We start from the raw sequence: 20,655 nt of genomic DNA, 5'->3' as shown, positions 1-20,655 counted from the left end.
CAGGAGAATACCAACATGTCTTCTGTTATTTTTTTTTGTGTGAATCATTTGTATTTCATGGATTGGGAATGCACCTTCCATCAGTTACGATTACCATTCTGAACAATCCCATGATATCAACCCGTGTTTTCAGAGAAGTTTAGTACATCACTCGAGGGCAGCTATGATTTTTTTAAAAATTCCTTACTTTTTCTGTCTTTGCCGCTTTAGAAACAAAAATGACTTCACTTTCCAATATCTCAACCAAGTAGTAATTAATCAATTTCCATGGAATTACAAGTTCTTGGCTAGTTCTAATTCCTTCCCAAGTAGCTGAGGCTGTTGAAGATTAAAGAAATATCATTTTGTCTTCACCAGGTGTCATCGGCTAACATGCTCTAATATAACTTGCCAGGGTTGACATTTTACTGCCAGACTGATTAAAACATTTAACTGCTGAGTCACCAATGAAACTCTGTGACACATTAATTAAAGGTATACACAATTTTTTTTAACCTTTTAATTACCAGAGGTACATTTCTCCCTGGTTCAAATGCATTTTACTTTCTCTCCTCAATCTGATTTTCCTCTTCCCCACATTTGTCTGAGTTAAGTAGATCTACTTACGAAGAAAGGTCAAAGTGCAGAGGCAACATTGAGTAATAGCGAAATTCAAGCAAAATCAAGTCAATCCATTATACATCTCTCCTTATTATATTGAGGTGGAGATGCAGGTTGACAGGGCACCCAGGGCTCTCAGAACAGGAGTTCAAGTTCAAATTTATTGTCAGAATACATGGATGACATCACATACAACCTTGAGTTTCTTTTCCCTGTGGGCCAAGCAGAATTTCTACTTGTCATTTTGGTAAGTTGAACATGAAGGTGGGTTATGTAGTTAACGGCAGGTGTCTTAAAAGTGTAGAGGCACAGATAGATCTTGGGTTCCAGTTCCATAGATCCCTCAAGGTTGCCACACAAGTCGATAGGAAGTTAAAAAGGCATTTGATTTTTGCCCTTCATTAGTTGCGGGATTGTGTTCAAGAGCCTTGAGGTAATGTTGCAGTTCTATAATACTCTAGTCAGACCATGCTTGGAGCATTGCATTCAGTTCTTTTCACCCCATTTCAGGATGGATGTAAATGCTTTGGAGACAGTGCAGAGGAGATTTACCAAGATGTTGCCTGGAATGCAGAGCACGTCATATGAAGCATGATTGACAGTGCTAGGGCTTTTATCTTTGGTGAGACAAAAGATCAGTTGTGACTTAATAGAGTCATATAAGATTATGATGGGGTTTGAAAGGTGGACAGCCAGCACCTTTTTTTCCTAGAGCAACAATAGCAAATACCAGAGGACATCAGTTTAAGGTGAGTGGAGAGGAGATGAGGGGAGAAGAATGATGCATGTTTTTTTTTACTCAGAGATGGTGTGAACCTGGAAAGCATTGCCGGAGGTGGTCTTGGAGGCTGATACTATAGGGACATTCAAAAATCTCTCAGGCACATGAATGTAGGAAAAATAGAGGGTTATGGGTGTGAGGTAGGGAAAATTAGATTCATGTGGAGTAGTTTTCCATAGATTGGCACAATATTATGGGTTGAAGGAACTATAGCATACTTTGCTGTAATGTTCTATTATTATTATATGGGTTGAATGTAACCAAATGGAACTAGCTTGGCCAGACAACTTGGTTGGTATGGACAAAGTGGACCAAAGGACCCATTTCCATGCTGTAAAACTCTATGACTCAGTCAATAAAAGACCAGCTTTATGGAAGATTCCACCAATCCTAAAAGAGGACAGGTAAAAACCATGCTTAAGCAATTTTTTGAAGTATGAATGACTGGAATCAATATCTTAAAAGCAAAAATTAAGATTAAAATGAGATGAAAGTGGGAAAGGAATAAAGGTGATATTTCCTCCATAACACCTGGATATTTTTGATGGCATTAAACCTATAATAAACCTGTTTCTGATATTCACTGGAAGATGAGATTGGAATAGAATATGTTCCACATGGTATATATTCCCTGACTATGAACTGTGCATCACAGACTATAAAAATAGGCCATTTAAGATTGAAATGAGGAGATATTTCTTCACTCACAGGGTGATGGACCTTTGTAATTCTCTTCATTGTTGGGGTGAAGAGACTCATTAATTGATTGTATTCAAAACGCAGATTGATAAATAAAAGGAATCAAGGGGCATTGGAACAGGGCAGGATAGGGTACTGATGTGATGGATCAGCCTTGATCCCGTTGAATAATGGAGTGAGTTTGAAGGTCCAGAAGGCTCACTGCTGCTCCTCTTAGTGATGTGACACAAACATCATTGAGAAGCAGAGAGTGGCTGTTGCATCACCTACAGTGAACTGAACCTTCCTGAGAATGGCGTGGAGGTAATAAAAAGTGTCACACAACAGTAAGAACAGCAAAACAATGACTACCTACAAGAAGTTACATGGAATTTGAGACTGTTGACAGAGCTTTGTGATTGGTCAATGATTACCTCATGAATTTTGAGAGTAAATACACATAATACTTTGCCTCTACAAAGTGTGTTGGCTTCATCAATGTTTTACACTAGGGTAAATATCAGCATGTATTCACTTTGCTGGGTGTCTGCATTTCCATCTTGAGAATGGCATACAAGCCTGATCTTTATGAAATATTAATAAACTGACTGAGTAATCTTATGTACTTATTGACAATATGTTCACCACAAATCATTCTGCCTCACAGGGTTCACTTAAACATTGGTAGAAAGATGACTGGATTACTGTGTGCCGCATTTTCCTGAAGTGCTGACGAGGTCTGGTATTTTGGGGGTCACTCCATTAACTTCCACCATTCATGAACTTGGACAATATTATCAGTCTTATTATTTTGAATTATTGGGGAAATGGCAGCACTGCCATGTGTTTAATACTGCCTTAATCAAATATTTACCTGTGCAATTTCAAACAGAAGCTATTGGTTGGGTATTTGGAAAGTTGTTCTGTCTCATCTGCTTTCATGTGTTAAACTGCACATCTGTCATTATTGTCAGCCATTTGTTAACCCGAAGGCTATTCAGGATTGTATTAGCTTGGTAGGATAGACGGAAGCCTCTCTAGACACATTCCTGCAGCTGGCTGAGTTTCCTTCTTGGTGGGGCTTCTCCAGCCTAGCTAGGAGTTCTCCTGCTCTGGTGCCCTACTCTGATCCAAAACTTCCTCTGTGCCCATGACCCTCGACATCAGGCTGATGAATCTGCACGCTGCAATTTTGGATGCGGACCTCCGAGGATCCTTGATATTAAAAAAAAATCACTGCTGGCTTCTCACTACTGGTACTTGGACCTGCACTGTGTATTATCGGGCAGTAGGACCCTGTGGAGAAGGCTGGAAGGATGAGGGTCTGCCCCTTCTGGGTCTGTTTCAGTGACTTGCAGGCACCATAACATCTGCAGCACTGCTGTCATTTATCATGCTGTTTAATGTTTAATTAAATTCAATTGAGGGCAAGCAATCGTGGGCATACGACCCAATTTGTAGTGCCATCTTCCAAGACAGATGTGTACAGCGATTCATTCTTCCACCATACAATTAAGGCATGGAATAATCTTCACCCTACCATAATCACACAACCAGACCAAATAAGACAGCTCTTATTCAAAAATCTCCTCCTTAAGCACCCACCCTCAGTTTAAATTCCATACAGAATATTTTGGAGGATCAAGAACCAAGAATCTTTAATTCAGACTTTTAAAAACTAATAAAATTACTTATTCATCTCACAGCAGGCAAAGCACCTTCTTTAGCTGTAAGAAAATCAGAGGACTTTATGGTACAGAGGGCAGCCAACGTTCAATGTGAGTTTATTGTCATATACATAAGTACGACGCACCGAGACACCAACATTCTTACTTGCTGCAGTCAGAAAAGATATGTGTGATACATCAATAATAAGAGTAAAATTTTTTAACTTACTACAAATGTCAAGCAGGAAAATAGATAATAAATATCAAAGGACAGTTAAATATTCCATTGAAATTAGTGCTAGGAGATGCTTTCACTGGATGGGAGGTCAGTGTGCATGATGGACTTGGCTGTGTTTGCCGCTTTCTGCTGCCTTCTGCATTCTTGTGCACTTGAATTTCAAAACCAGGCTGCGACATGCCAAATCTCCTCAGAAAGTGGAGACCTTGGTGTGCATTCTTCGATGTGCTAGCTCCAGGTGGGGTAGTACAAGATGGGGAGGTAGTGGGGAAGGGCTTGGTGTCTAGCCCAAGTAAGTGTGCGTGTGAGCAGACTGCACGTGGTCATTCTGGGCATAGTTCAGCACTGTCTAATCCATTAAATGCAGAGTATTTGCTCTTGGACTCCCAGCTTTAAACATCATTAAAAGCTCAGCATCTTTAGCCTGTGTTCAGATAGCACCGCGAGAGCACTTCAAGACAATTTTTCTTTCTCCATTGATATTTTCCATCTAGGAGACAGGATCAACATTCTTTCTTCAGGTGGCTCTGTGGTCTGGGCAGTGAAGGTTCCTGTGTGAAATCTACATTCTCCCTGCGACTTAGTGGCTCTCCCCCCACAGCTGTACAGGTTAGTGGAATAACTGGCCACTCTGCAAGGGCTGATGTTAATGTTATAGGCCAAAGGTCTGTTTCTGTGCTGTTCTCTGTTGACTAAGTGAAGGAACACAGATGTTATTCCAGTGGAGAAGATGGCAAAAGTATGGTCGAGGGAGGTGGAGGGGCGTCTGCTGGACTGCTTTGAATTGGTGGAGTGGAACATATTCAAGAACTCATCCATAGACCTGAATGAACATCCAACAGGTGTTAGCGACTTCATAAAGACCTGTGTGGATGAGTGCGTGCCCACACGCAAATATCGGGTGTTTCCCAACCATAAGCACTGGACAAATCAGAGAATCCTCAACCTGCAGAGGGTAAGAACAAGAGTATTTAAGTCCAGAGATTGTGATTGTTTCAAGAAGTCCAGGTATGACCTGTGGAAGGCTATCTCTGAAGCAAAGTGGCAATTCCAGAGGAAACTAGAGACAGAGACAGATAGATGCCAGCTATGGCAGGGAGTGCAGCCCATTACAACCGACAAAGCTAGGGTGAACACTATAGATGCCAAATCTCCTCAGAAATTGGAGACTTTGGTGCGCATTCCTCGATGTGCTAGCTCCAGGTGAGGTCTCCCAATATGCAGATTCCCAGAACACTTGAAAGAACTAACCCTCTCTGTCCTGCCCCATCGAGGAAAACAGATGCATGGGCCCTCAACCTCCCCTTTCTAAAGTCCACAACAAGCCATTCAGTCCATCAAATCCATGCCAACCTGGAATGAACTTTTGGTAAATCTTGCTTCCTAGTTCCTGGTTTAAAGACCAGCAGGTTATGATTCCAATTGCTCATCAGAGACTTTTTAAATTTAGTAATGGTTTTTGGCTCCATAGCCTTTTGAGGTGTTGACTTTAAAACTCCCATCACTTTCTCAGCTCCCTCTAATCCTTCTACCAATTCATTTAAACCTATGGTCTCCAGTTACTGACTTTTATTTATCTTGTCCACTCCATTCATGATGTTTACACACTTCAAGTTTCCCTGCAGGTTTGTTTTGCTTTATAGATGGCTGTGTTGCTTCATTAACACCTTCTATGCCCACTTAGAGAAGAATAACCAAACAATGCCTACTAGAATCCCTGAAGAGGCTGAGGACCCTGTGATATATGTCTCTGAGGGTGAGTCAGAACATCATTCAAGACGCAAGGTGTCAAGCCCTGATGGTGTACCTGGCTGGTTACTGAAAATCTGCACCAACATACTAGCTGGAGTGTTCACAGACATTTTCAACCACTTATTGTGGCAGTCAGAAGTTCCCACCTGCTTCAAAAGGGCATCAATCATCCCGGTACCAAGAAGACTAGTGTGAGCGGCCTCAATGACTACTGCCGTGTACACTAACTTCTACTGTAATGAAATGCTTTGAGGGGCTGGTCAGAATCAGCACATGCCTAAGTAAAGATCTGGACCCACTGCAATTCACCTATCATTACAATCACTCCACAGCAGATACAATATCTGGATCACCTCAAACAGCAATTCAAAAATACGGCTGCTCTTCCTCGGCTGCAGCTTAGCCTTCAATACCTTTATTCCCTCAGTGCTGGTCAAGAAGCTACAAACTCTAGGCCTCTGTACCCCCTCTGCAACTGGATCCTTGACTTTCTTATCGGAAGACTACAGTCAGTACAAATTGGAAACAATGACTCTTCCTCACTGATTATCAACACTGGCGCACCCCAAGGACGCATGCTTAGCCCACAGCTCCACTTGTTGTACCCCCATAACTGTGTGGCAGACACAATTTCAATGCCATCTACAAGTCTGCTGATGACACCACAGTTTTTGGTAGATTCACAAACGGCAATGAGGAAGCGTACAGGAGGGAGATAGATGAGCTCTGAATGGTGTAACAACAACAACCTTGTACTTAACCTCAGCAAAACCAAGGAGATGGTTGTGGTCTTCAGGAGGAGACCAGGGGCTCAGTATTGGAGAGGGTCAATAACTTCAAATTCCTGGGTGAAAACATCTCCAAGAATCTGTCCTGGAGCTTCCAAGTTGATACAATCACAAAGAAGGCTCACCAGTGGCTACATTGTGTGAGGTGCCTGAGGACATTCGATATGTTGCCGAAGACTCTTGTAAACTTCTACACGTGTACTGTGAAGAGCATTCTGGCTGGTTGCATCATTGCCTGGTATGGAGGCACCAGGTCTCAGGACAAGAAAAAACTCCAGAGGGTTGTTAACTCGGCCTGCAACATCATAGGCACCAGACCACTCCATCGAGGACATCTACATGAGTAAGTGTCTTAAAAAAGCAGCCTCCATCCTCATAGGCCCCCCACCATCCAAGCTATGCCCTCTTCACTCTGCTACCAATGGGAAGGAGGTTCAAGAACCTAAAGACAAGCATTCTGTGGCATGAGGTCAGCTTCTTCCCCGCTGCCATCAGATTCCTGATTAATCAATGAACCAAAGATACAGCCTTACTTTTTGTACACTATTCTTTTTTTTAACTTATAGTAATGTTGTAAGATGGTTTATAATATGAATGTTTACACTCTAACGCTGCCACAAAACTCCAAATTTCATGAATTGTTCATGACAATAAATTCTGATTTTGATTCTGAACATTATGGGCCAATGGTTATACTGAGCTCTGTGTTATACTATGTTCTTCAAAATGTCTGGAACTGAGTACAGAAATTTCTAGAACTGTGTACATGACTGTTTCTACTCAATACAGAAAATGTACAAAACCAGATTGTAATTAACGGGAGATGTAGGGGAGCCACGTAACAAGGTTATTCAGCCTATTGAATCTGCCCTTCTATTTCATCATAAGCTGATCCATTTTCCCACTCAGCCCCATGCCTGGCCTTCTCCTCATAGCCTTCGATGCCCTGGCTAATCAAGAACCTGTCAATCTCTGCCTTAAATACGCCTAATGACCAGGACTCCACAATCGCCTGTGGTAACAAATTCCATGGATTTACCACCCTCTGGCAGAAGAAATTCCTCTACACCTCTGTTCTAAGCAGACGTCCTACAATCCTGAAATTGTGCCCTCTTGCCTCTTGTCCTAGATTCTCCACCATGGGAAACAACCTTTCAATATCTACTCTGTCCATGCCTTTCAACATTTGAAATGTTTCAATGAGATCCCCTACACAACCCCCATTTTTGTAAATTTCAACAAGCACAGACCAAGAACGGTTAGATGTTCCTCATCTGATAACCCTTTCATTCCTGGAATCATCCTTGTGAATCTCTTATGAACCCTCTCCAATGTCAACACATCCTTTCTTAAATGAGGAGTTCAAAACTGCTCACAATAATCCAAGTGAAGTCTCACCAGTGTCTTACAAAATCTCAATATCACATCCCTGCTCTTCTATTCTCTTCCTCTTGAAATGAATGCCAGCATTGCATTTGCTTTCTTTATCACTGACTCAATGTATGTTTACCTTCAGACTATCCTACACAAGGTCTCTCAAGTCCATTTGCATCTGGGTATTTTCAATTTTCTCCCCATTTAGAAAATAATCAGCCTGTATATTTTTTTCTTCCAAAGTGCACTACTGTACCATTACCAATATTGTATTTCATTTGCCACTTCTCTACTCATTCTCCTAATCTATCTAAGTCCTTCTGTGACCTTCCTGTTTCCTCAACTCTACCTGCTCCTGTACCTACCTTTGTATCATCTAAAAACTTGGCCACAAAGCTAAATCATTAATATACAACATAAAAAGCGGCCCTAACAGCGGAATATGGCTAGCAACTGTCAGCTAACTAGATTATGATCCCTGTATTCCAACTCTCTGCTTCCTCGCAAACAGTTTTACCATGGGCTCTTATCTTGTTAAGTAGCCTTGAAGCAAGGCTTTGTTCTCGCACCAACCCTCTTTTCAATCTTCTTCAGCATGATGCTGAACCAAGCCATGAAAGACCCCAACAATGAAGACGCTGTTTACATCCGGTACCGCACGGATGGCAGTCTCTTCAATCTGAGGCGCCTGCAAGCTCACACCAAGACACAAGAGAAACTTGTCCGTGAACTACTCTTTGCAGACGATGCCACTTTAGTTGCCCATTCAGAGCCAGCTCTTCAGCGCTTGACGTCCTGCTTTGCGGAAACTGCCAAAATGTTTGGCCTGGAAGTCAGCCTGAAGAAAACTGAGGTCCTCCATCAGCCAGCTCCCCACCATGACTACCAGCCCCCCCACATCTCCATCGGGCACATAAAACTCAAAACGGTCAACCAGTTTACCTATCTCGGCTGCACCATTTCATCAGATGCAAGGATCGACAATGAGATAGACAACAGACTCGCCAAGGCAAATAGTGCCTTTGGAAGACTACACAAAAGAGTCTGGAAAAACAACCAACTGAAAAACCTCACAAAGATAAGCGTATACAGAGCCGTTGTCATACCCACACTCCTGTTCGGCTCCGAATCATGGGTCCTCTACCGGCATCACCTACGGCTCCTAGAACGCTTCCACCAGCGTTGTCTCCGCTCCATCCTCAACATCCATTGGAGCGCTTTCATCCCTAACGTCGAAGTACTCGAGATGGCAGAGGTCGACAGCATCGAGTCCACGCTGCTGAAGATCCAGCTGCACTGAGTGGGTCACGTCTCCAGAATGGAGGACCATCGCCTTCCCAAGATCGTGTTATATGGCGAGCTCTCCACTGGCCACCGTGACAGATGTGCACCAAAGAAAAGGTACAAGGACTGCCTAAAGAAATCTCTTGGTGCCTGCCACATTGACCACCGCCAGTGGGCTGATATCGCCTCAAACCGTGCATCTTGGCGCCTCACAGTTTGGCAGGCAGCAACCTCCTTTGAAGAAGAGCGCAGAGCCCACCTCACTGACAAAAGGCAAAGGAGGAAAAACCCAACACCCAACCCCAACCAACCAATTTTCCCCTGCAGCCGCTGCAACCGTGTCTGCCTGTCCCGCATCGGACTTGTCAGCCACAAACGATCCTGCAGCTGACGTGGACTTTTACCCCCTCCATAAATCTTCGTCCGCGAAGCCAAGCCAAAGAGAAGAGCCTTATGTGTGGCACCTTGTCAAAAAGTCTTCCGAAAATCCAAATACACAACATCCAGCCTGCTTGTAACTTCTTTACTTCTTCAAATAATTCCAATAGGATTGTCAAGCAAGATTTTCCCTTAAGGAAACCATGCTGGCTTTGGCCTATCTTGTCAGGTGCCTGCAAGTACGCCATTATCTCATCTTTGACAATTCACTCCAACATCTTCCCAACCATAACTAACCTGTCTATAACTTCCTTTCTGCTGCCTCTTTTCCCTTTTTGATTTTTCCATCTTCCAGGACCCTAACAGAATCTATTGAAAGTTCATTACCAATGTTTCCACAATCTCTACTGCTACTTCTTTCAGAACCTGAGGGTCCAAAAAAAAACAAACAAACCCCATCTGGTCTAGGAGACTTATCCACCCTTGGACCATTCAGTTATTTGAGCACCTTCTCCCTTGAAATAGTAACTGCATTCACTTCCCTTCCCTGATACCCTTCGACATTCAGGAAGACTCATGTCTTCCACAGGGAAGACTGATACTAAATACTCTCCTTGTCACTATTTTTTCTTCTCTCGCATCATTTTCTAATGGGCCTATATGTACTCTCATTTCTCTGTTAACCTTTATAGACCTGAAGAAAATTTTTGCATCCTCTTTGATATTATTTGCCAGACTACTTTCATACTTCATCCTTTCCTTCCTTATGATTTTTTTTTAGTTACTTTCTGCAAGATTTCAAAAAACTTCCCAATCCTCTAACTTCCCACTCATTTTTTGCTTCTCTTTGCATTGGCTTTGACTTCCATTTTCAGCCATGATTGTGACTTTTTCCTATTCTCTTTTTTGGAATGTATTTATCCTGCTCCTTCCTCATTTCTTGCAGAAATTCCTTCCATTGATGCTGTGCTATCTTCCCTCCAATATACTTTGGCCATTTCCCCTCTCATGCACTTTAACTCCACTGAATTACAAAGAGCCTATAGTTTCTCCTTGTTAAATCTCAAATTTCAAAATCTTTCTAGCATTTAACCTTCCTGACTCAAACAGAGAAACATCATGTGGTAGAACTTTAGAGTTGGATCACATTTAAATCTGGCATATATTAAAGATCAGCTGCAACTGGCACGATAGTCACCGGCCACTGAAATGTATATTTTTAAAGGGGCTTAAGTGCATCTCCTGGACATTGTGCCCCAAACCTTGGCCATGCTCTACAAATTAGGTTTAGGCCAGAATTGGTGAGTTTGAAATTCTCTACACAATCGGGCTGTGAAGACTCAGTGACCGAGTATATTCAAAACCAAGATTGACACACATTACGGGAATCAAGGGTTTGTAGCCGACTGCTACAAAGAAACTCACACACTCGCAGTGTGGGAGGTCAAACTCTGAGTTTTATTGAGGCTGGAAAGGCTCTTTTTATACAGTTGGAGTTCCTGCTGTTTGTTTGATTGGCTGACATCAGCTGCATGAATAACAATAGTGGGTGGGAACGTTCTTGCATGTGAACACTCTTCTTCCCCAGCCTGTTATTTATCTGTTAGCTGGGCAGCTTGGCCAGCTCCATTTAAGGGCTGCTGGTCTTGTACTGTTCCAGCTTTCAAATGCACTAGTTCACTGTGTTAAGGGACACGTTACAGAGTGTTATGCTGTGGTTTACTACCACACGCAGTGCGATGTGCCTGCTCGATCTCCATGGTGCCTGGCCACCAAATGACCCCCCTCCAGAACTGGTACTACAGTTCATAATGTCCCTGGATGCACACTCCTGTTCGGCTCCAAATCATGGGTCCTCTACCGGCATCACCTACGGCTCCTAGAACGCTTCCACCAGCATTGTCTCCGCTCCATCCTCAACATTCATTGGAGCGACTTCATCCCTAACGTCGAAGTACTCGAGATGGCAGAGGCCGACAGCACCGAGTCCACGCTGCTGAAGATCCAGCTGCACTGGGTGGGTCACGTCTCCAGAATGGAGGACCATCGCCTTCCCAAGATCGTGTTATATGGCGAGCTCTCCACTGGCCACCGTGACAGAGGTGCACCAAAGAAGAGGTACAAGGACTGCCTAAAGAAATCTCTTGGTGCCTGCCACATTGACCCCCGCCAGTGGGCTGATATCGCCTCAAACCGTGCATCTTGGCGCCTCACAGTTCGGCGGGCAGCAACCTCCTTTGAAGAAGACCGCAGAGCCCACCTCACTGACAAAAGACAAAGGAGGAAAAACCCAACACCCAACCCCAACCAACCAATTTTCCCCTGCAACCACCGCAACCGTGTCTGCCTGTCCCGTATCGGACTTGTCAGCCACAATCGAGCCTGCAGCTGACGTGGACTTTTACCCCCTCCATAAATCTTCGTCCGCGAAGCCAAGCCAAAGAAGAAAAAAGGATGCAGTTCCCAATGTCTTTGGTGGTCTACCTCTGTTTTGAGGTGCTGGCGTCTCCACAGGATGTGTCAGATCCATGTGTGCCAGCTTGAGTCTCTCTGCAGTGAAGACCTCTGGTTTTCCACCGATATCCAGTTTGAAGGTGGCCCCGTTGTTCTGGATAACTTGGAAGGGGCTTCTGTAGCGGTGGACAGTGTGGCCCTCTGTGCATGAACACATACTCACAGTCTTGAAGTTCTTTATGGATGCTGAACATGGCTTGCTCATGTCTGGAGGGTGGGATCAGAGCCAGGATACTGACCTTTTCCCACAGCCTGTCCAGGAAGGTGGTTGTATCCTCCTGTTGACCTCTGGCCGGAGGGATGAAATCGGCAGAGGATGTGTGGAGGTATTCCTTCGGGGCTATACGAATCCCCAGCAGTGCTTATGGCAGTTTGTCCACCCAGTTGGAGCCCTTGAGTCAGGTCATAAGGACAGCCTTGAAGTGCCTGTGGAAACGCTCAACCAGCCCATTAGACTGCGGGTGGTATGCTGTTGTGTGTTGTCGGTAAGCGCCCCACAGGTTGAGAACATCAGTCCACAGGCTGGAGGTAAATTGTGTGCCTCTATTGAAGGTTATGTGGCATGGTAGCCTGAACCTTGCTACCCAGGACGAGATGAGTGCCTTGGTGGATGTGTCAGCCAGGGGGATTGCTTCTGGTCACCAGGTGAAATGGTGACCCTGTGAGACTGGTAAGGGTCCTACTATGTCCACATGAATGTGGTCAAACCTTCATTCTGTTGGCTCAAAAGGCTGCTGGGGACCGTGGGGTGCCGCTGTACCTTTTGTTGGGCACTACCAGTTGCCCCAATAATTACAAAGACGAAGACTGAGGGGTACGATAGTCTTTATTGTACATAAGATTTGAGCTGGCCCGGATCCAAGCTAGGGAAGTGCAGGGAAGGGACAGGTGGCTCAACTTTTATGGCCTGGGCCACAGGGGAGGGTGTCATCAGGGGACGAGCCAGTCCATGCCTTTGCCAGCCAATGAGTACATAAAATGCATACCATTACATTCACCCCCACTTTTTAAACAGAACCCCCCCCCCCACTCCTTTTCGACACACAACAAAAATTTTAAAATCTAACTAGAAGTTTAGCTGCACTGGCGACTTCCTCCTGCGGGACTGACAGGGGGCAGGCATGTCCATGCTCTGCTGTTCGGGAGGGGAAGCAGACCAAGAGGGGGTAGGGGAGGGAACAGTCTGGGTCAGGGTGATGATTGAGAGCTCCCAGGAGGAAGGGGGGGTTTGATTTCTCCCGGAGGAACCGACTCCAGGAGAGGAGAGCCGGGTGGCTCGGCCTCCAGTATTGCGCTCCCATGTGGGGTGGTCTGCTCCATGGGAGGTTCAGGTGGCAGGCCGGGCTGTTTTGAGATCCCCGACCCTCACCAGGTCTCAGATCAGCACAGTGTCCTCATCGCCATCGGGGTACCTCACAAATGCGTATTGAGGGTTGGCATGTATGAGGTGTACCGCTTCCACCAGTGGATCCGTCTTATGGCCCCTCGCATGTCTCCGTAGTAGGACCGGCCCTGGGGTTGCCAGCCAAGGAGGAATGGAGGGACCATTCGCCGATCTCCTAGGGAAAGCAAACAAGCATTCATGCGGGGTGGTGTTAGTCACAGTGCACAGGAGCGATCAGATGGCGTGGAGCGCTTCGGGTGAAATGTCCTGCCAGCAGTACACCGTCATGTTTTTGGACCTAAGGGCCAGGAGCACTGCCTTCCAGTCAGTGGTGTAATCCCTTTCCACCTGGTCATTACCCCTGGGGTTATAGCTGGTGGTCCTGCTGGTGGCTATGCCTCTGGCCAGGAAGTACTGTCACAGTTCCTCACTCATGAACGAGAACCCCCGATCGTTGTGGATCTAATCGGGGTAACCAAACAGGGTGAAGATACTGTGCAGCACCTTGATTACCATTGCCGAGGTCATATCCGGGCAGGGAATAGCAAGGGGGAACCAGGAGAACTCATCCACAACCTGCTGGAAGTATGCATTCCTATTTGCGGTGGGTAGGGGGCCCTTGAAATCAATCCTGAGCCATTCAAAAGGGCATGTGGCCTTAATGAGATGTGCCCTTTCGGGTCAGAGCTGCGGCTTACATTCAGCGCAGATCTGGTCATGGACCTGACGTCCTCAACGGAGTACAAAAGGTTCCGAGTCTTGATGAAGTGGTACAACCTTGTGACTCCGGGATGGCACAGACTGTCGTGGATGGTCTGGAGGTGGTCGAGATGCGTGCTGCCGCACGTCCCCCGGAATAGGTGAGATTACCTGGTCGGTACAAGATGTTGTAATTATAGATGAAGAGCTCGATCTTCCAACTAAGAATCTTGTCATTTTTGATTTTACCCCCTGTTTAATATTAAAGGTGAAGGCCACGGCCCTCTGGTCTGTCAGCAGGGTAAACTGTTTACTGACCAGGTAATGTCACCAGTGACGCACTGCCTCAACAATCGCTTGGGCCTGCTTCTCGACCGAGGAGTAACGTACTTCAGGACCGTGCAGGGTGAAGGAGAAGAATGCTCCTGGCCTGCCTGCCTGGTTAAGAGTGGTGACCAGTGCGAAATCGGAGGCATCGCTCTCCACCTGGAACGGGATGGACTCGTCCACGACATGTATCGTGGCCTTTGCAATGTCTCCTCGGATCTGGTAGAATGCAACTTTGGCTTCCGCTGTTAACGGGAAAGTCGTGGACTTAATCAGGGGGTGGGCTTTATCGGCATAATTGGGCACCCATTGTGCACAATAGGAAAACAGCCCCTAGCACCTCTTCAGTGCCTTTACGGTATTTGGGACTGGGAGCTCCATAAGGAGTTGCATGCGGTCGGGGTCCGAGGCAATGACACCATGTGCCACGACTCATCCGAGAAGGGCCAGACGGTCTATGTTGAACACACACTTGTCCTTATTGTATATCAAGTTTCGAGACTTGGCCATACATAGGAACTTAGCGAGGTCAGTGTCGTGGTCCTGCTGGTCATGGCTGCAGATGGTGACATTATCGAGATATGGGAACGTCCCCATCATCTTGTGCTCCTCCACCATCTGATTCATGACCTTCAGAAAAGCAGAGACACCGTTAGTAACACCGAAAGGCACCTGCAGGAAGTGAAAAAGTTTGCTGTCGGCTTCGAAGCCCATGTAGAGCCGGTCGCTCGGGAAAGGGGGAGTTGATGGTAAACCGACTTGAGGTCAATAGTGGAAAAAACTCTGTATTGTGCAACCTTGTTGACCAAGTCGGCTATCCGGGGTAGAGGATACACATCCAACTGGGTGAAGCGGTTGATGGTTTGACTATAATCACCATCCGGGGCTTGCCTGCCCCTCTGACCACAAGGATCTGTGCCCTCCAGGGACTGGAGTTCGTGGTGATGATGTCCTCCACCAAGAGTCACTGAATCTCAGCCCAGATGAACGCCATATCCTCAGTGCTGTAGCGCCTGCTCTTGGTGGCGATCGATTTACAGTCTGGGGTGTGGTTCGCGAATAGTGACAGAGGGGCCACTCGCAGGGTGGTGAGGCTGCAGGTCAGTGCCAGAGGCTGGGTGCTCAATTTGGAGGGGTGGGTCCATAAGCTGTGGATTGCAAATGGTGAGCGGTGGTTGGGGGCACCCGAACGCCATCGTCACGCTCCTGAAGTGACTCTGGAAGTTGAGGCCCAGGAGGATCGGTGTGCAGAGCTGGAGCATGACCAATAACAGAAAGTCATTATAACATTCCCCCCACCACCCCCCCCCCCCCACACCATCAGAAGTGCCACATAGTACCCCTGGATACAGGTTTGCTGGTCTTTTGCAGCCATCGACACTGATCCAGTCATCGGCCAAATGGGTATCGAGAGTCTTTGGGCCACCTCGGGGTGGATAAAACTTTCGGTACTGCCACTATCAAAGAGGCAGTTCGACTTGTGCCCATTCACCTCGATCTGCATCATGGAGTTCGTGATCGGGTGAGGGCTGGCTTAGTTCAAGGTGATCGATGCCAGGATGGGGGTATCATCTTCGTTGTTGGTGGGGAGGCTGATGTCCAAGATGGCGGCCTCCATGTTGACTATGGGTGCCAACGTCGATGAAGAAGGCAGAAGTGGTGTCGTCTAGGGCGGAAGTGATGTTGTTGATGAGAGCTGCCGCTGTGTAGAAGATGGGGGCAGGAGCGAGTAAAATGGTGTCCCCCTTACCGCACATGTGGCCGGCATCAGAAGCTCCTCAGCCATACATGCCACGCTGCTTTGGGATAGGGCTCATTGATAATGGCCCTTTTTCCTGCAGCCTGAGCAGGTAGCTCCTTTTGCGGGGCAGAGACGTCGTAGATGTCATGCCTGCCCACAGAGGTTGCAACTCGAGGATCCCAGTGCCACTGCAGCTGCGGTCGGGTTGGCTATCCCCAACGCCGACTCCCAGGATGGTGGCCCTCGCAGCAGCGTGTACTGGATAGGCCCGCTTCTGCCCGCGATCGACTTCACGTGACTTCAAGTCTTGGCCAGTTGGATCGCCCGTTTCAATGGGAGTTGATCCTTCTTGAGGAGACGTTGGCGGATATAGTCCGACCTCAACCCCGACACCGGCACAGGGACCGTGGAGTTCCCCGAACAGTCTTTTCCCAGTATGATCAGGGCTCAGACAAACTCTTCACCAGGCTGCTGTTTTCTGGATGCCAGGAGATAACGAGAGTAGACCACATTGATTTTGGGCTTGTATAGCGCCCATACCTCAGTGTAGGTCGTGCTGTTTCTGATGGCCTGGAAAACCCTCTGGCTGACTCTTGCCTATAGAACTTTCAGCCTCTTCTCATCCGAATCGACCACTCCAGCTGCAGCCTCCAGAAAGTTGTTAAAACAATTGACCCGCTGTTCGAAGATTTCCGATGCACGCGGGACTTGGGGATCCACCTCTAGCTGATCGGGGCACAGCACCTTCTCCATTACCAGAGATGTTAAAATTTTATGAACAATAAATTGTTGGGCACTAGCAGTTGCCCCATTAATTACAAAGACGAAGACTGAGGGGAACGATAGGCTTTATTGTACATAAGACTTGAGCTGGCCTGGATCCAAGCTAGGGAAGTGCAGGGAAGGGAGAGGTAGCTCGACCTTTATGGCCTGGGCCACAGGGGAGGAGTCCAGGGGAGAGTGTCATCAGGGGGGCAAGCCAGCTTGTGCCTTTGCTGGCCAATGAATACATACAATCTATCCCATTACACCCTGGCTGTTTGGCGCTGCGTGCATGTCTTGGCTCACCCGCATACTTGCTAGCCACCAACTGAACCATGGTTCTGATTAATGGATGTGCCAGCCAGTGGATGGAGTTGGAAACTCGTTGCCTCCATGCTGTTGGGACTATAGGTTGAACCTGTCTGGTGGCCACTTGCACAGGAGGGTAGTGTTACCTGTTCTTACTGGGATGACCTGAAGCTGCAGCCCTGTGATGGCAGCCCTATATAGAGGTATCTCGTTGTCAACTGCTGTGCCTCCTCCAGTGCCACGAAATCCAGTCCATTTGCCAGAGATGCTCTGTTTCGGCAAGGCATCTGTGACCACGTTATCTTTTCCCAAGATTTGCCTTATGTCACTGGTGTACTCTGAGAAGTAAGACAAGTGTCTCTGCTGGTAGGCTGACCATGGGGCGGAGATCTTGGCCAGGGCGAACATCAGTGGCTAGTGGTCCATGAATGGTGTGGAAGCCCTTCCCTCTAGGAAGTACCAGAAGTGGTGGATGGCTAAGTACAGTGCCATTAGCTCTCTGTCGAAAGCACTGTACTGTAGCTCAGGGAGCTGCAAATGTTTGCTGAAGAAAGCTAGTGGATGCCAACTTCTTTCTATCTGCTGTTCCAGAAATCCACCAATCTTTGTTTCTGAGGCATCAACTGTGAGGGCTGTGGATGCGTCTGACCTGGGGTGGGCCAGGGGTGCAGCATTAGCCAGGGCTTCCTTCGCTTCCACAAACGCTTGTGTGGAATCGTTGTCCCAGATCAAGTCTTTCGCCTTGCCGGTCATCAGGGTGAAAAGTGGACACATGGTTCAAGCTGCTTCAGGGATAAATCTATGATAAAATTTGACCATTCCCATGAACTACTGCAGTCCTTTGGTCGTAATGGGCCTCGGGAAGCTGCGGATAGCCTCCACCTTGCTGGGTAGTGGTGTGGCCCCGCATTTGGTAATCCTGTGGTCCAGGAAGTTAATCGTGCTCAGCCCAAACTGGCATTTAGCCAGGTTGATACTAAAGCCGAACTCACGTAGGTGACTGTAGAGGCTTCGGAGGTCTTGTAGATGTTCCTGCCAGGTTCTGCTCACCACTAAGTAGATGAAGGTGCCGTCCAGGTCTTGGCCCACCGTATCCTTCAGTCGCTGGAAGGTCTGTGCAGCGTTCTCTCCTTGGGCTCATCCCTGCCGCTCTTTTTCAGGGCCTGCCTTGGTCTGGTTGCAAGACTTTGTGACGAGTCCCAAGGTAGCCGAGCACTTCTGTTTCTGCTTCCACAGAATATCTGCCCATGCTGTGACTTCCTGGGGGGATGCTGAAATCTGCGACAGCCAGGAGCAGCTGGATGTCCTCGGGCAGCTGCTCTAAGAATGCCTGCTCGAACATGATGCAGGGCTCATGGTCTCCTAGGAGGGCCAGCATCTCGTTTATGAGCGCTGAGGGTGACCTGTCCCCTAGCTCATCCAAATAGAGCAGCCATGCCCCTCTCTCTCACCACGAGAGCCCAAAGGTCTCAGTTAATAGGTCTTTGAAGGCAGTGTGTGCCTTCCGATGGTGGCTTCTGGATGAAGTTGGCCACTCTGTCTGCAGTCTCTGGATCCAGGGCGCTGACCACGTGGTAGTACCATGTGGACTCAGATGTGATGCCCCAAATCTGGAACTGAGCCTCAGCCTGGTCAAACCACACGCCGGGTCGAACTGTCCAGAAGGTCGGGAGCTTAAGGCTGACTGCCCTGAACGCTGCTTCGCTATCCATCGCTGGGTTTAGATGCTGCCTAAACCATCAGGGTCACCAATTGTAGCCGACTGCTACAAAGAAATATACACCATCGCAGTGTGGGAGGTTAAATTCTGAGATTTATTGAGAAGGCTGGAAAGGCTCCTTTTATACAGTTGGAGTTTCTGCTGTTTGTTTGATTGGCTGACATCAGCCGCATGAATAACAATAGCGGGCTGGAATATTCTTGCATGTGAATTCCCTTCTTCCCCAGCCTGTTATTGTTCTGTTAGCTGGGCAGCTTGGCCAGCGCCATTTAAGAGCTGCTGGTCTTGTGCTGCTCCACCTTTCAACCGCGCTAGTTTGCTGTGTTAAAGGGCATGTCACAGTGTGTTTATGCTGCTGTTCCTCAACATGGTTATCCAACTACTTAAGGTGGAAAATGAGGTTTTTTTAAAAAAGAATGCCCACCCCTGCTCTAAAACTTCAAGCCATCAAGCCTACAGATGCCTCTTATAATGTTACATTCTTCTATCAGGTGATCCTTCAGCTTCCTTCACACCAGCAAAAACTAATCCAGACTATCCACAATCTTCCCACCTAAATCCATAGTGCCACAAATCCAGCCTACGTGCTAGTGAATCTCCTCAGCAACCTCTCTAGTTAGTGCAAGCACATTCTTCCCATCTGGGATGACCAGGACAGCTCCAAATGTGATCTGACCAGTATTTTGTAGAGTTGCAACATAACCTTCTATCTTTTAGATTCTATACCAGGGGTGGCCAAACTTGCTTAATGTAAGAGCCACATAACGATAAAGCTCAGATGCTTGAGAGCTGCAGGACATGAACAAAATTCACACATACGTTTTTATTGTTACATACACAATTTGTTACAAAAATTTTATATAAATTTTAAGAAATGTATATTAAATGCAATAATATTTATTCCTGCCTGCAATTTTTAAACTGTTAATTTGTATTAGTTTCAGAAATCACAAAGAGACATATATGTAAAATAAGGTAAACCAAAAAATTAGAGATATTTTAATCAGATTTCCACCTTACAAAATTAGTCTTATTATAATTATATTTTTATGACTAAAATACAATGCTACAAATATCAGGCTATTAAAGATGCGAGTTGGGAGAGCGAGGGGGAGAGACTGGCAGCGTGAGTTGGGCGGGTGAGAGACCGGCAGCATGAGTTGGGCAGGTGAGGGGGAGAGACTGGCAGCGCGATTCGGACGGGTGAGAGACCAGAAGGGAGAGGGGGAGAGACCAGCAGTGCAATTCGGATGGGTGGGAGACCGGCAGTGTGAGTTGGGCGGGTGAGGGGGAGAGACCAGCAGTGTAATTCGGGCGGGCGAGAGACCGGCAGCGCGAGTAGGGGGAGGTGAGGGGGAGAGACCGGCAGCGTGAGTCAGGCAGACGAGGGGGAAAGACTGGCAGCGTGAGTCGGGCAGGTGAGGGGGGGGGTCAAAATTTATAGAATATTCGAATTTTCCATGAGCCGCATAGTAAAGGTCAAAGAGCCGCGTGTGGCTCGCGAGCCGTGGTTTGGCCACCCCTGTTCTATGCTTTGGCCTATGAAGGCAAGCATTCAACTTGCCTTCCTCACTATCCCTTATCTGAGCTGCCACCTTTCAGGGAATCATGGACTTGAACTACAATGGCCGTCTGTTCATCAACATTCTTTATCTCCCT

General features: G+C 46.9%; 1 long non-coding RNA gene across 1 annotated transcript in view; it reads left to right on the top strand.

Annotated features, from left to right (window-relative positions):
* Positions 1 to 536: 536 nt before the first annotated feature.
* LOC138756088 (uncharacterized) overlaps positions 537 to 20,655 on the top strand; it is a 36,250-nt gene continuing 16,131 nt past the window's right edge. The window contains exon 1 of the long non-coding RNA XR_011352734.1: positions 537 to 847. This is a non-coding gene — a long non-coding RNA (uncharacterized lncRNA). The remainder of the gene's footprint in view (positions 848 to 20,655) is intronic.

The sequence above is a fragment of the Narcine bancroftii genome, chromosome 3 (genome assembly GCF_036971445.1).
Source record: "Narcine bancroftii isolate sNarBan1 chromosome 3, sNarBan1.hap1, whole genome shotgun sequence".
NCBI lineage: Eukaryota > Metazoa > Chordata > Chondrichthyes > Torpediniformes > Narcinidae > Narcine > Narcine bancroftii.
Note: the sequence above shows the minus strand (reverse complement) of the source record. Positions and strands in the feature narration are given on the sequence as shown.